Here is an 18,066-nt window from a genome sequence, read left to right as displayed (position 1 = left end):
TTCTAAAATAAATGTCAGATCAGGTAAACAATTTACCATGATTAATTGTTAGGAAAATAATACTTATTATTATTTATTATTCATTTTAATTTGCTTTTTTTTCTCCATTTGAAATTTCGCTGTAGTGTTTTGAATTTGAACAAAAACATCACGATTTGAAATGTGAATTTTTTATAAGGAAAAAAATAAACATTTATGTATTCAGAACAAAAAAAAACAGAATCTAAAAACAAAGACAAACTTATCAAAAATATTTCTAAAAATTTAAATAGCGTGACTTTAAAATTTGGTAAATTTATTTTGAGAAGAAAAACTGTATTATTAAATTCGGTAAATTCATTCGAAAGTTAAAACAAAATAGCGACAGAGATAAAAGAGAGGGCAAAAAGCTAGCGGCATAAAAAAAATTAAAATGATGTTCGCTCAATATTTCTAATGAATGTCTCTACAACAGGAAGTGGCTTCCTTAGGAAATATCTAGATGTATAGGAGTTGTAGGAAAAACTTTATCACCATTGACTACCAGGACGTGGCCGGCGCCATTATTGATCATTTCCAAATGGAGAGCATGAGTTTTGTGCATTGAGAATGATTTACTAATCGTGCGGAAACTGTAAGAAGGAAAACTGGATAAAATTTTGAGATGGAAACAATGAGTGACGACCAATGGAACTTTCGGATAAAAGATCATCCCATCCCGCGAAGATTCATTCACCTGATATTCTCGTTGACTCTGGTAGCATTTCTGGTGAGTCTGTTCCTTTATGTTATTTTTTTTCATTTTTGTAAGCACTTCAATTATACAAGGGTCGTGCGAATTGTAAGGTTTTCAAAATAATTATTTTGAGGATTATGTACATTTTTCAAGAGTTTTAGAGTATACAGTTTTATATATTTTTTTAAGAACATTTTCTATCGATCTTTTTGGACACCATTTAATCTAAAAGCGAGTGCAACGAAGTAACTCTTCACGTTCCGATTGATACGATTGACTTCAAAACGTTTACAGTAAATCGAGAAGTTATAGAATCTGCGGCAAGGAAACTCAAACGTCTTTTGCTGTGTCATTGCCCTTGTTCGAATCTTCAATCATTCGTTTCAGCAACGTAAATTTTCTGAAACATGGACAAATTTGCTAATATTTCCGGTCTGTGAAACCATATCGTGGCATTACCAGTTTGTCAGCAGGATCAAAATTGTTTGAAATCATTGTAAGTAATGCCCTTTTACGCGCTGTGCTATCGAACAACAGTCCATGTCAGGCAGATCAGTTTCTTCGAATCTTTTGGAATGCACATCGTTTGGCTGAACTAATTCCCTTCTGAAGGATGCATAAGAATCAAGCTTTGCAATAGTATATCTTTTCCCTTCACGAATCAATCTGGCGTTCCTCAAGGAAGTAACTTGGGACCTCTATTGTTTGCACTATTTTTTAATGATCTAATTCTCAGTTTAGACGACGGAACCAGAACTAGATGATTTGAAAATATTTGTTCCCGTTGAAACTACTGATGAGTGATGATTGCGTTCGCCTTCAAGTGCTGTTGAATCATTTCGAAGTTTGGTGTGTAAACTAAACAAACTGTCCGTTAGCGTCTCGAGATGCACTGTCATAACATTTCATCGAAGTAAAACGTCTCTCCTTTACGATTATAACATCGGCAACCAGTTTTTGAACCGGGTTTCTGAGGTAAATGACCTTGGAGAAATACTCTCGTTCAACAGTCAACGCTCTGCAGTAATCAGCGAAGCTAACTGTCAACTCGGATTCATCACCCAAGTGGCACCATATTTCACAGATCCATTATGCTTGAAGTCTCTGTACTTTGCCCTCGTCAGGTAAGTGATTGGACATGCTCCCATTGACTGGGTCCCTTACCAGTTAAGTTGGATTCTGGGAAAAGAGCGTGTTCAGAAGCGGTTTATCAGATTCGCCTTGAGACACTTGCCCAGGCGCCATCCCGAAAATCTTTCTACTTATCCAGACCGATGTTAGCTCTTGGGTCTCGATACTCTAGGATGCCGCCGAATGACTAAACAGGCCGCATACATTGCAAAAATAATAAACGGAGAAGTGCAATTGCCTAAACTACTAAGTTTGATCTGAGCCCATAAACTGTTGAAAGCGCGGGTTCCAGTGGTGAAATAGAGTTATCGTTTATTCATTGCCGTCAGTCTAATCCTTAAAGTACAGGCTATCTCATTAGCGATAGCTATTTATCACTCTCACACTGAAGTGATATCCTCACTATTAATGTTCTCATCTCCGTGTTATATTCTGAGCTAATCCATCAGAATATCTGGCAACACTGCTTAGTTGCCAAGAACCTAGTTTGAGTAAATTGGCTTCACATTGTGATGATGTAAACATTTTTACATTTACCATAATCAGCTGTCATCAGCAATCATCGATCCTATTGTTCGCAATTGCGAATTGCATGGAACGAGTGGGAACTAAAACAAACAATGTTTTGGTTTCGCCGACGGAGCAGCAGATTTCCTCTGCTGGGAGAAAGGATTTCATTCGGAACAGTTCCGAAAGCCGTAAGTTTCAACACCTCCCCTCAATTCGCAAATTGAGAACGCTTAACAGCTTCGTATGCCTCGCCCTTGGTAGTGCCTTCGTGAACGCATCAGCTGAATGATCTTCAGTGGAGACGTGTCACCAAGATAGCTGACCGCATTTAGCGATCTCCCTGGTGAAAGCATACTTCACGTCCAAATGCTTCATCCGCCGATAAGTCTGCGCTTCCTCCAGGTACTGCATTAGAGTATCCATTTCCCGGTCATTTTCTCGTTCCCGGGAATCGGGAACTCTGGTGGCCTGTTTCTCGGGAATTCCCGGGATCCCGGGAAATATTCAAAAACATGTAAAATATATTCACCTCCATTCAAATATACATAGCTTATCGAACATTTCGTGCATAATTTGTTGAAAATGTACTTTTTATAATGTTTTTTCAAATTATTTTTAATCAAATAAATCGAACTGTTTTCAACAATGATAAACTAAAAACAGTCTAACGAACCATAAAATAACCTGAATAAGTTAAATGAAGGATTCATTCATGCAATTAGGGGTGAAAAAATTATCTTTTTATTTGTTTTATTATTCCAACCTTTTTTCGTTTTTCTGAACATTGCACATATTTGCTCTTCATATGAAAAAAACTACGATGTATTCTTCATTTTTAAGTCTTTAAATTCATCTGGCTTTCAAAGCCAGAGGGAAACAAGTGCATAAATGTGACTTTCGAGGAAACACAATCTGCCTAGTTGCAGCGCGATTTTTCATATATTTTTTTTAAAGTGTTGTGGGTTTTCGTTCAATGAAAACGGTGTGGAAATACTTATAAACTTTTTAAATTTATCTATTTGAATAAAAAAAATGCAACAAACGGCTGCAAAATGTCTACTGCCACAGGAATCGGCATATTCTCAATGAGTATGACTACATTATCAAAAGAACAATAAGAATGGTTCCAGAGGATTTTCCACAGAAATAATTTTATACATGTCGGGAATTCCCGGGAATCGGGTTTCGGGTTGTTTTACAAATACTTTGGCTGAATTCAAAGGAATCCTCGACTACTTTACACAAATGTAGCGTTTTCTTCATCCTTTGAGAAAAAAAAAAACGGATAACATTATTCGTAACGATTTTGGAGGAATTGTCGATTTTTCCTGTAACACGGCTCATTAGGCGGCACACACCTTCGTATATCGTTTTAGCTATCTAATTCCATTGATGTCTGATTGATGCCTTAGACAACCTTTGCCTTGAGTCCAGGCGCGGTCCTATGGGGAGGGTGATCGGGGTGATCACCCCCCCCAAGCGGCAAAAAACCGTTATAAAATACCAGCAAAAGCTCGAATTTCTATAAAAAGTTGGAACATTTCTTAGTAGATGTGCTTTTAAATTTTCAAAATTTTCCACTCCGTGGGGGTTTTTATTCAACAAAAAAGTTAATTTATCGCTTTAAAAGCTGAATATTGGAAAAAGTTGGTCCACTAAACTCGAGCAGCTTTAACTTGCGATTTCATGGACATACCAAATAACTTTTGTTGATAAGTAACTCAAAAAGAGTGTGTTGTTGAGTGTTGATTTTGAATTGCTTTTAATGAAATGTAGGAACAACTTTTTTTTAAATTGACACTAATTTCCATCATATGCCTAAATTATCATCAGCAAATCGTAATAAATTTTATATTTGCTTCGAATTAAGAGCTTCGAAATTCTTGATTTTGTTTTTAATTTTAATGAAGGGACAAATTTGAAGTGATAAAGTCATATAGGGAGGTGAATATGGTTATAACACTGAAATACTTGAAATATTTATTCTGCTGTCATTATACATCTATTGCCTTCAATATGCAGTTTTTTTTATATGCTCAGATTTAGAAGGAAGCAAGAAAAAAATCATTAAACTATAAACGTATGGAACCATGTTATATTCAATTTTCTTTATTTTTATAAATTTCTACCATGTTTAATGGATTAACATATCTTGGTCGTTCTATTTAAAAAGTTAAAAAAAAAACCTTTGGCCTTCAAGTGTAAAATTGCCTTTATTGTAAGAAATTTCAATTTTAGTCAAATTATCCATCGGATTAATCAGTTTTCCAGTAGGCGTTTAAGAAACGTATGACTTCAATTGACCGTCTAACTTTCTAATCTTTTTTTTGTCTTTTAGTCACCATTATCAGCGGTGTGTAAACTCGCATCGGAAAGAATCATTCGGCTGATTTTTTCCGAGTTTAACTTGTTGTGTGCAGATTGATTTTATCTTCGTTCCAATTATGACGTGATTGGACACAAAACGAAGAGAACAGTTCCGAATTGATGTTTTCCATGCCTCCATCACACCAACGAAACAACAGAACGAAGCTTACCGTACACGAATGCTCACGAGCGATCGTTGCCCGACGGACCGAGTAACATTCCTCGCACCCTTCTCTCGCTCGTTTCCCGTTCCCTTGTATCTAGTATCTATCACTTTTAGCCACGCCCCCATGCGTTGTCCGATTGATGTGTTCGGCTGCCGAACGAAAACGATTTTTTTTTAATTCGCAGAACTGTTCGTTTGCTTCGCTGATTTTTCCCCCCGATTGCTGTTTACTCCTGCCGAGTTTACCCGAAGCTTACTTGCTGATGCTTTCCGAGTTGAACTTTAGATAGCATCATTGCAGATTGAGTTTAACGAAATAAAATCGTTCTGCAAAGAAGGGCAAAGTGCGAGTATGTAGACTCGCGATTTTAACATCTCTGATCATTATTTCACTAAACAAATTCAATCGCAATAAACATCAAGTATTGATGCCGCATTAAATTCATTTTTGATGAAGTTTTGAGCAGCAAAAGCTTCCCATTAGGATTTTTTTGGAATTCATAATATTTTTTACATTGAAGGAAAATTTTCAATTCAGAATCAGGAAAAATCATTCTAATAAAACTTTACTTTAAGAATAAAAAGCTAATACATACATGAAATTTAAATATAAATTTGAATTAAAAATCTTTTTTTTTCTTTTGTTTGCAGCTGGTTTATTGACAATTTTTAAATTTTATAAAGTCATATCAGATGTCTCATGCTAACCTCATTTTAAAATCTAAAGTAGTGCTATTTTCACTTGCGTTTACAAGCAATTCATGACTTATTGCAAAATAAGAATTCAGGTTTTGAATCACAGTAAGGTTCTCTTTCGCGAGTTTTTATTTTCACCCTCAATTTTCCATCATTCAAATGTGAATTATAAACTTAAAATTAATATCTAATCTATATTATAAAATTCACAAACAAAAATTTAAATTTCAGATCTGATTTTATTTAATTCTGTTTCAAATGTATCACATCAAACGTTCATATTATGGATGACAATGAAAGAAATACAAGAACTGCCAAACAGTAATCGAATATAAAATATTCATAGTAAGAGTTTAAATTTAAAAAATCTTCACAAGAGATTTCAGCAACAATAAATCGAAAAAAGAGATTACTTGTTACGACTTTTGCTTTCCTTATGAGTTTGAAGAGCCCAAAAGGAACAAAAAAGTATTTATAAAAGCTGTTTCAAAATGAAGGAATTAGTTTTGACGATAGAGATTCAAATTCATCTCCAGAACCCAAAATCTGGATTCAAAACTATAACACAAGGAAACAAAATTCACATTTTCCGAGGTGCAAAGAATTTGAAAACTGATTTCAACTTATTTAGGAGCACTAAATGCAAATTTATAATTTTTTTTATCAGCTCTTGTTAAATAATACATGAAAAAATTTGAGCACTTTTTAGCAAAAGTGTAAAATATCAAAAAGATTTAGAAAACATGTTTTAACTTAATGTTCAATTTTCATGAAGACTGTAATTTACCATGAGAAAAAAAAGGAAATAATTATCTTCACTCCTGAGCAACGAGTCATCTAAAGAAACATCGATTATGTGATTAATCGAAAAAATTTAAATGTGGAACAAAATTTGAATAAGGTCAGCTGTTTTCAAGTATTTTCGAGCACGAATGATATATTTATGGTGAAAGGTCTCTAATAAAATAAATAATAAAATAAATAACGTGGCTTAATTAGGGCAAATTTTAAATAAAGATGAATACAAAGCTTCCGAAATTTCTAAAAGTCAAATGATTCATATTTATTGATATTTAAACTGGACCCGAGCAAGGCCGGGTAAAATTAGCTAGTACTTTAATAAATACATGTTGTTCAGTGAAATTCATGGGGGAAGGAGAAGCAGTGTGCAGCTTATATTGTAGACTAATTTGCAACAGACCATCCCCCCCCCCCCCCGCAATCCCTCCCCCTCTTTTCGCTCACTCAAATGATTGGTTTTTCACTAGATATTAACGTTCCTTTATATTGACTAATTTTTGAAAATTGGAAAATCACACCCCCAAGGGCCAGCTCTAGGACCGCCCCTGCTTGAGTCTCCTCTTCATGGTTGCCCAGTATTTCTCGATAGGGTGGAACTGGGAGTAGTTGGGTGGGTTAAGGGTTTTCGGAACAAACTTAACCTCTTTCTCTGCATACTATTCTTGAACGACTTTACTGTAATGACAGCTCGCCAAATCTGGCCAAAACATTACGGTATGGTTGTGGGATGAACGGCAAAATCCTTTTTGGAAACACCCTTTTTGATATACTTTAGACGTCATTGTCTAATTTATAACGAAAACTTTCATTTTGCCACAGCTGCAAAGGCCCTGCAAAATACTAAATTTTCGTGCAAATTTGTCCGCAAAAACTAATTTAAATTTGGCTGAAACATCCCTCCGAGCCGTTGCCAAGTAAAATTGTTGACCTAGGTTTTGCCCGAAGTCAGCCTCGACATAGGTTTCATCGTCCATCAGAAGACACCCGTCGAAATAAAAAAAACTGCAAACAAATGAAGTGATTGATTAAGTCACTGGCTTTTTTTTCGTTAGTATGGACTATTTTTTATGATAATTAACGATCTATTGTTAACTATTTCAATTGCAAATATTTAAAAAATACTTTTTACTTACGACGAAATACGCCAATTTCTGATGAATTCAAATAAATATTTTAAATCCAACGTGGATTAAGATAGTTGATTCAGAATTGCGAAAAATGTGTCATAGAAATTTTTTTATAAATCGCAGACATGAGAAAAAATTAATACTTATTCGAGTCAAGTCCTAACCCAGTTTTTGAATTAAGAATTCAAGTCACAATTTAAATATGTTTCAAAATTAATTTCACTAGGTCAGCTTTTGTCTCTTCTCTAAGGAAGAGAAAAATACCAGGCGTGTTGAGTTGAGAGTCATCAATTAACGGCCGGGATTGGGAGTTAAGTAGCTAATTGACATATTATGACTCCCCAGCATCTTAAGAAGTCGTTAAACATAATCTCCACAAATGCTTTTCCGATTTGCCGCTACCATGTCGAACATAAATTCCGGCTGACAAAAGTGTTGTTCGGAGGAGGAAGAAAAAAAACCTACTCTCCTCGACCAGACGGCCAGCAGCATGCAGAACGTTTCGAAAGTGACAGTTTATTGGGATATCGAAGAGCAGTTGCATTGCCCGTTGCATCCGGATGTGTTTGATGTCTGCTGTTTGGCCGCAGTTAAATAGTGCCAGATTTTCCGAGAAGCCATTCGTAAACAGATCACATTTTTCTTTCGGAATTTTCGGCAGATTTGGCAGTGCATTTTTTCAAGCTTTCTCCTCCGTTTTTTCAAAGCCAAAGACTAAACGGAAGAACAAACTATTCTTTTCCGCATCATTTATTTTCAACTGAGGTAAAATTGCTTATAAGGTCAGTTTAATTGTTTGGGCAAAAACGTTTGTTTTTGATGATTTTATTGTCCCTTGATTATTTGGGAAAAGTGTTCCAACTTTTACTCTCCCATATAAAAGGATTCCCAAAAGGCAACACTCTAACTAGTCATTTCATTTCCAGCCATCATCGCCTGAAGAGAGCGGAACATCAGCTCGAGGAAATATCGTTTATAGGATAGCATAACAAGAGGAAATTTACACGATTTTTATGACTCTTTTAGGAATCGTTGAGGGAAATTTTTATTATTTATTTTAATGCCTCCAGCAAGCACTTTCCTCGGCAGACTTCTCAACTCAACAACATCAACCGACATCACTGGGTGGACTGAATGGAAGTTGCAACTTGAAACGATTTTTTTTTCGGGGTTCCATATCGAAGTTGATGTCTTCAGTCGAAATGCTGCAGCACTTGTTTTGGGGCCGTAAACAAGGATTTCTCAGAATCCATACATTCTGTGGCGTATTTTTTTCAAGGAAAATTTAATTGAAATTATTACTTTGTCTTTTTTTAAACACATTTTTCAAGGATTTCTTCTTGAAGTGCTTGAGACATTCGATATCCAGTATGATGTATTCTATTTTCAACATGATTCGATTTAGTGATGATAATGTCGATTCTCCAAAAACCGACCATGTATTTACATTAAGTTTATAGACCTAGTAAAAATGTTAAACCACATATGATTCAATGTGATCTACGATTCAGTTTTTTATCCTTGAAATCTTCTTCGTAAAATTGGAGAGAGTTCAAGTAGGCGTTGCTTTGGAAGGACGTCAAAATATCCATTCCGTGAATATTTTTATCAGAAGTAACTAGGTAAATAGTAAGTTAATTGAACATCGAATCGAGCCGATTTTAACCGCAAAGCGGAACATTATTGTGAAATGCACTGTTACTAATAGGATAATCCAGTGGATGTGCCGGAAAGATGTGAGTAGAGGAAAATCAGTTTCAGAAGTTCCGGTTACACTAGCAGTCCTGCTCCTGCCAACTGAAGACCCGCGGATTCAAATCAATTGAAAATGTGTCCCCTCGATTTCAACTTTTTTTTTGTACGATCCAACAATTTTGTAGTTTTTGACTTTTACATTGCATTATTTTTTATAAAAACCTATACAAAGCGTGTGGCAGGGAACTTCACGCTTTATTACTTCCCTTGCCACAGTATCTTTTGCGGTATTTATCACATTGATGGCCGCCATAGTATTTTCTGCAATGTAAAGGGTGATACGGTCAAAATTTGGTCAATATCAACTTGACGTATTTCTTTCTATTTTGCATTTGAAAAACCTGAACACACCTCATTTTGGAGGTGTGTGTGTAGAATGTTGCTCCTATTTTGATTTTGGGATTCACTCTTCGGTTGTCAAAATGCCGTCCAAGAAAGAAGAGCAACGTATCAGAATTTTGCTCGCGCATCGCGAAAATCCGAGCTACTCGCACGCAAAGCTGGCAAAATCGCTAAAAGTTGCCAAATCAACCGTTACAAATGTAATAAAAGTGTTTGAGGAAAGTTTGTCGACAGCCAGGAAGTCTGGACCGGGGGGAATTCGAAAACCGGAAGCCGCTGAGACGACCTAACCTCTCTCTCCGAGATGCCGCAAATAAGCTGGGTGTATCGTCTACAACCGTGCATCGAGCCAAAAAACGAACCGGACTATCGACTTACAAGAAGGTAGTGACTCCAAATCGCGATGATAAACAAAATACTACGGCCAAAGCGCGATCCCGGAGGCTGTACACGACGATACTGACGAAGTTTGACTGCGTGGTAATGGACGATGAAACCTACGTCAAAGCCGACTACAAGGAGCTTCCGGGACAGGAGTTTTATACGGCAAAAGGAAGGGGAAAGGTAGCAGATAATTCAAGCACATGAACTGTCAAAGTTCGCGAAGAAATATCTGGTTTGGCAAGCCATCTGTACCTGTAGCTTGAAAAGCAGCATTTTCATAGCTTCCGAGACTGTCAACTAAGAAATTTACGTGAAAGAGTGTTTGAATAAATGTCTGCTACCTTTCCTGAAGAAACACGGTTGTTCCGCACTGTTTTGGCAGGATTTGGCATCTTGCCATGACGGTAAAAAGGCCATGGAGTGGTACGCCGCCAACAACGTGCAGGTGGTTCCCAAGGACAAGAACCCTCCCAAAACGCCAGAGCTCCGCCCAATTGAGAAATACTGGGCTATTGTCAAGCGGAACCTAAAGAATACCAAAAAAACTGCTAAGGACGAGCAGCAGGCAAACTGGCTTTCTGCGGCAAAGAAGGTAAGGCGTAAGTCCCGGAAATTCGGATTTGGAAAAGCGGAAGCCTAACTGAATATTTTTCCTGAATTTTATACTAATTAAACTTGAAAAAGAAATTTAATTTGATTTTTTAAATAAACGATTTCATCGATTTACACGTGTTTTCCCTTGACCTAATTTTGACCGTATCACCCTTTAATCAGAATAAAATTTGTATTTCTGTTTCATGTTTCGGTTTCTGTATCCAGTTCAAGATTCTTGATTTTCGGTTCGAATGGACATGGAAAGTTGTTTTTTTCGTTCAAATTTGGTTGGCATTTCATTCCAGATTTCATTCTTGGTTTTACTTTTCGAAACTCATATTCATTTTCAATATTTCGATAATTGTTTTCTGGATAAAAAAAAATACAAATCATCCCGAGTTTTTATTATGTATCCAGATATGAAGTTCTCGAACTTAACTCTTTTATGTAGAATTCAAATATAACAAAGCTTCAAAATAGCGATCCAGAATTGAACAGTCAGAATCAGATTCCTAATTTGAAATATATTTTAATTCAGATTCGCAAGTCGGATTAAACATAAATAATTTAAGTTCAGATTTTAACGTTTCAGAAATCGTATTGAAATTCTAAAACGTCCAGAATTCAGATTCCGAATCAATATTCAAAGTAAAGATTCAGATTTAGCTCGTAAATGAGTTCCACAATCAAATTAACACATTAACAACCGCGCTAAAACTTAAGCTAAAAACACCGATATTCGACATTCTATATCTCATCATATCTATATCGAATCACAAATATAAAGAAGCGTTTGAGTTTATTTTGCAAGTTTTGTTAAATAAAAAAAATTGGATCTTATTTTAAAAAAAATCATCTGCTGGATTTTAATCTTAGAATTGATATGAAAATGTTTGCTGATCAAGAAACATGTATTCATCCTGTAAAAAAAATTGTAAAGAATTACATATTTTTTTGGTGGTAATTAAAATATATTGAACTTACAAATATTGAACTTTCTAATGTTAAATCTTAAATTTGGATCGAGTTTGCAGAATCAGATTTTATCATCAGATTGTCATCATGCACGCTAAACTCAGCCAACACAGCTTGTGGTTATGAGTTACCCTGCAGTGTTGGCAGTTTATTCTGGGTGGTTAGCTCAGAATAAATATGATAGTATTTAAGGAATGATTCAGAGTTGAGAATCACTTAGTATAAGCGACAACATTGTAAAAGCTATTGCGTAGGCTATGGGTCTAAGTTTGCTTATTTAAGGACTTGACATACTGAAGTGAATAAACGATATAACTTTCAAACCAAATCCCTGTTGCTAAATCATTGAATTCAACAGATTTGAATCACACAAATTTAATCTGTAAAAATTTTATTTATTGAACAATCCATTCCCAAGATGTTGGTAGATTTAGCTTATTTGATTTGAGCCTGGAAGAAGATTGTTTAGGAAATTAAAGACTTTTTGAAATAAACATTTTTATGTCCATTTCAAATAAACTAGATTCATCAGATCTTTAAGCAAATTCGAAGATTTCAGTCATCGATGAAAGTATGTAACCTATTTTATTGCTTAAGAATTCCTTATAATATTCTAGCTTGAAATTTTTAAGATTCTAGGTTTTTTTTTTCAAAAGTTTCTATAAAATGAAATTCGAAAAACATAAAAATGAATTATCAAATTGTATTTAAACAATTCAATTTAATTTCTTTATTCATGCATTAATTGAGCAAAAATATCTTAGAAAAAAAAGTTACTCTCCTCGCGGTTCTTCCTACGGTCCTGCCGGATGCATACATGTTTTAGCTATCTTGGTCAAAGAAGAAAAAGAATTTCTACGTGAAATTGGGAAATTGAAATCTCTATTTGATGTTGACTAACACACAATTTCCTAATCTTTTAAAACTTCGAGCTCTGGCGTAGTTTTAAAAAAAGTTTAAAGACAATAAAAAATCTGGCATTTAACAGTATTAGGGCAATCCAAGAAAGAAATGAAAAAATGATGAACTAAATAAATTGAAGAAAAATGAGAGGAAAATGTATGAAACTTAAGAGGAGAAAATCATCATTCATCCCCTAAAAAAAAAAAAAAAAAAAAAAAAAAAAAAAAAAAAAAAAAAAAAAAAATATATATATAAATAAAAAAAAAAAAATAAAGAGACGGTAGAGAAATCAACATACATAAATGTTATAATATTAGAATGAGTACCAGAGAGACTTGAAACAGAAGCTAAAAATAAAACTAGAGAAAAATTGATTTAAAAATAAAGATAAATGAGCGAAAAATGATGAGAACAAAAAAAAAAATGAAGCAAAATGAATGACAAATGAGTGGATATTATGAGAAACACGAGAAGAATGTGAGAGTGGGAAAAATAGGAGAATATTTGTGAAAAGGTCTGAATAAAAATTAGACCAAATGAGGTGAAAATGAAAGTGAAACAAAAAAAAATCAATGTTAAATGAGTGAACATGAAAGAAAAATAGAATACCAATAGGTCTAAAAAAGCTTAAATTAAATAAAATTAGAGAAAAATAAAAAAAAAATAAACGAGCGAGAATTAGAGCTGATTAGGGTTACCATATCCCGAAATGCTAAAAAGAGTACAATGAAAAAAAAATTCCAAAGAAGTAAAAAACCTTTAGTAAATCAAAATAAAACAGAGTTATTTAAATTCATTCAGATGCTGTCAATTTGTTGCGATTATTAGGTAAGATTAAGCATTTAAGATTGCATGTTTTTGTAACAAAAATAAAAAAGGAAACAGCCCAGTTTGGCCGATTGCCCAGACATCGAGGAAAAATGCCCGGATTTATTCGAAATATAAGCAAAATACAAACCATAACTACATTTTTCAACATAATGTATGATTTTTTTTAGCTTGTTTTATCGAACTACAGCTGATGTCAACATTTTTTTTTGAAATCGTAAAATTTGGATTCTACACCGCTGATGTGACTCAAATCACTTTTCTCTTGAATTTTCATGAGAAAAGCCTGAATTTTGGTCAGATTTGCCCAGATATTGCCCGTTTTTTTTTATTGAAAATTTTTGATCCAATGCCCGGATTTGGTAAGATTTTTGGGTAAAAATTCCCGGATTTACCCGGCCCGAGTACAATTAGAAAATGTTCTGGAAATCTTAGGAATGAATTATATGATAATTATAAATTTTCTCATAACATTTCTTAACTACTGAAAAGAGAAAAGTCAGGGACTGAATATTCCTATTTGGATTATTCAAAGGAAAAGAAATTTTTGATGTTATACTGACAAATTACACCAAACCCGATAAAATACTTGATTTCAAAAAGAGATTTTAAGCGCGTATGTTTCCTTTAAATAAACAATATGTTAGATTTGTGCGCTAGAAAGGATTTGAATATACATATTGTGAATTTTAATGAAAATGTTAGAAACGTCGCTGGTGAACTGGCAACAAAACACAGACTTCCGACAATCTAGTACTTCACTTTTCTTTGTCGGAAGTTTTTCGGAAGTCGGAAGTCCGGACTTCCGAAATAAAATTTAGTGCTGGCGCGTTTATATTGCTATATTGCTCTTTGATAACTGTTCGGGGGTTTATTGTATACTCAACGGCGCTTATTTCGCTGTAAATTACGGTTCAAAGATGCCTTTATAAATACAAGATATTTAGGTGAAGTAATGAAAGTTTTTCTAAGTTGTACTTCTTTCGTATTTCTTGTTTAAGATCTGGTAAACACACTTCTTATACTGAAACAAACAAGTTCATTTTTCTAATTAAATGGCTCTCATTAAAAAGAGTACATTTCTTAAAACTTCACAAAAAGAAGAGTACTCCCATTTGTCGATCGAAAAAAAGTGCATGTACTCTTAAAAGAGTACGTATGGTAACTGAGAGAAAAAAACTCATGTAACATAAGATTAAAATTTCATCATAAAATTAAGAAAAAATGGAAATGAGTTTTTTTTTCATTTCATGAAAATTTGCAATTTGAATGAGTTAGAAATAATTAGTGAAAAATGGGGAAAGAAATGAGAAAATTTTGAGGAAAATGAGGAAAATTTAATAAAAAAATTGGAGCGAGTAAGAAGTAAAAGAACAAAATTAAAGGTGAATGAGAAAATGATAAGAGCAAAGGAAGAAAAGAAAAAAACATAATAAAAAATGAAAGAAAAACTGAATAATGAGAGAGAATAGAAGTTAAATGAGAGAAAAAATTAAAGAGAAATATACACAAAACTAAAACTTGTGGAATAAACTCATCACAAATCTTGAAAAATGGCAAGAAAACTATCAGAAAATAACAAAAATTGCAAAAACCATTCATAATGATTAGAAAAATAAATTTATAACTTTTCACAATATGTAGAAATTTTAAAATTGGTTGAAACCTTGTCAGTTTGTAGTTCGTTTAATTCTTATTTTCTATATTTAATAAGTTTGGAAAAAGTCTCTAGGTTTTATTACCTTTTATAAATTTTATCCTGAATTCCTTTTTTTCTAAAGATATTACAGTTTTCAAGCATTTCGGGTTCAACGATTCGATTCGAAGTGGATGTGAGTAGTCAAATAAGCTAAACAAAGCTAAGCTTTCTTTTCTTCGAAACCTATTTTTTTAGTGTAAATAAGCTAAATTGAACATTCTCTGGCAGGTGATTAATAGATTAATAGATAATCCATGTGACTTTTCCCATTTTCCTCTCTGAGTTGTCTAGTTACATCAAACGAAATCACCGGTCGCGCATCTTTCAAAATATTTTCCTATACAGTTTCAATGATGATGATGACGATCGTCGGTCGATGATCATCTCCGCTCTTTGCGCTCTATTTAAACCGGTCTGATGTAGCTCCGCCCATTTGTTTATTTTGATGCCGAGGATCGCTCAGGCAGAAAAAGATCAAACACGGCGCAACGCGAACTGACTTGGTTTGGCTGCTAGCGAATGAAAAATCGTTTCCCATCCCTAATGGCGGGCGACGCGTTTCCCTGTTTTCTTGCTTTTCTTACTCCTACTTGAGCTAGGCGTTCGTTCTTCTTGAGGAGATACAAAATTGCAAAAGGGAAATCGGCGACTTGCGTGGCGTCGTGAGAAAATTCGGTGCAAAAGTTGTTGGTCGCGACGCAAGTCATTACGCAAAACAGTCAAGCGGGCGTGACGGTTTGCGCGGATGTCTCACTACTGGCAATATGTTTTTTTATTTTTTTGTATAAACAATTTTCACTAAAAGCAAATTGAGAAGGATGGTTTCGGTGAAATATTATATTTAATTCATTGCCGGGATGTTTATTTTTGCTACATATGAAAAGGTTTTTCACTATTTACTTTTCCATTTTCTTTCATGTAGCTTTGGTACATGTTTCCTTCGGCAGTTATACAGCGTAGAAAATTTTACTGGCGACAGGGGCGGTCCTAGAGCTGGCTCTTGGGGGGGGGTGATTTTCCAATTTTCAAAAATCAGTCAATATAAAGGAACGTTAATATCTAGTGAAAAAACAATCATTTGAGTGAGCGGAAGTAGCAGGGAGGGGTTGCGGGGGGGGGGGGGGATGGTCAGTAGCAAATGAGTCTACAATATAAGCTGCACACTGCTCCTCCTTCCCCCATGAATTTCACTGAACAACATGTATTTAAACAAGAGATGAATAATGAAAACTTTATTAAAGTTTCTCTATTTACTCATTTCAATATTCTTCTACACTACTTACACATCCTTTTATTTAACAACCAGTGAATCTTTAATATCCACTGCGAAAAAATGTTGATAATTTTTTTTTTAATTTGTAGGTATATCTGGTGTTTTAAAATTGACACTTCAAGAGCTCTTTAAAGAATTTCTCGTTTTGAATGTAATTTTTTCAATGAAAATAATACACACGTTGTTGAGAGATGAAAATGTAGAAAAAAATATTCAAACTATCTTATTTTTTTCCCTCAGCTTCTAAATATAAGCCCTCTGGTATTTTATAATTTATCGGAACTATTTCACCGATAAGGTCGATAAACTAATAAACAAACATAACTAACGGACATTGAATACTTCATTGGGGTATTTTACTGAATCGTGATTTGTAAATTTAGTATTATTTTTTTTTTCAAATTTTGAAACACAATATATAAAATCAACACTTTAAATATAAATTAAGTAGAAAAACCGTTTATCAAAATCAGTTTCTAAATATGAAGCTTCTGGAACCTAATTTTATTAGATTTGCTCTTGAATTTAAAGTTATCATTAAAAATTTTCAATTTTAATTGTACTATTTACAACAAATAATTTACAATAAAAAATGATTAATCTTTTTCATTGTTCATGTAGGTACCTTCACATAATTCCTAATTTTTAAATAATTTTGAACTATAAAAAATTATGAAATGAAGGAATAATTCTGAATGTAATCCTTTTTTTAGTGTAGAGTCTCCATCATTTGCAATTGAAATGGCCAAGCTTTCAGATTCAGAATATCAAACCTTAAGCTAAATTTTAACTTAAAATTTCAATATTATTGTGTAGATAAGCTGAAAGCACTAAAAGATCTTCTGACTGTTTAGCATAATAGATTGCCTTGTTGCCGGAAAAATATTGGAATGATAAGGGGATAGTTTTAATTCATAAGGGAAAAATTAAACGAAGGCAAACTGATTTTGGAGGATTTTTGCGTTTCAAACTCGATGTTTTTGTCAGACTTTTTCTCCCCTTCTTATTCTCTGGCATTTATTAATTTTAAAACTTAGCAGTAGAGTGACATCGATCAAAGATAATTGATGAAGTAACTAACCTACATGAACAACAAAAATATGTGAAATCTTTTCATTATCCTTTATTCATTCAACGATTCAGATTAGAGGGAAGAATGGCAAAAAGTAACAAACTCCAGGAAAAAAATACATATTTCATCCAGATAATCATCTTATTTTACAAAATGGGGCAAGATATTTATTTCTATCAGTTTTTCTCATGGTAAATTACTCACAGTCTTCATGAAAATTGATCATTAAGTTAAAACCTGTTTTCTTGTTATATTCTACACTTTTTCTAAAAAGTGCAAAAAAATTATTTATGAATTTTGTATTTCAAAATTTATACGAGAATCAAGAACTGATAAAAAAATACAAATTTGCATTTAGTGCTCCTAAATAAGTCGAAATCAGTTTTCAAATTCTTTGCACCTCGAAAAATACGAGTTTTGTTTCCTTGTGTTAAAGTTTTGAATGCAGATTTTGGGTTCTGGAGATGAATTTGAATCTCTATCGCCAACACCAATTCCTTCAGCTTGAAACAGCTTTTATATATACTTTTTTTGTTCCTTTTTGGCTCTAAAAACTCATAGAGAACGCACGCGAGTCATAACATGTGATCTCCTTTTTCGATTAATTGTTGCTGAAATCTCTTGAAAAGATTTTTTAAAATTTAAACTTTTACTACGAATATTTTATATTCGATTTCTGTTTGGCAGTACTTGAATTTTTTGGTCATCCATAATATGAATGTTTGATG

The sequence above is a fragment of the Uranotaenia lowii genome, chromosome 3, assembly GCF_029784155.1.
Source record: "Uranotaenia lowii strain MFRU-FL chromosome 3, ASM2978415v1, whole genome shotgun sequence".
Taxonomy (NCBI): domain Eukaryota; kingdom Metazoa; phylum Arthropoda; class Insecta; order Diptera; family Culicidae; genus Uranotaenia; species Uranotaenia lowii.
Note: the sequence above shows the minus strand (reverse complement) of the source record.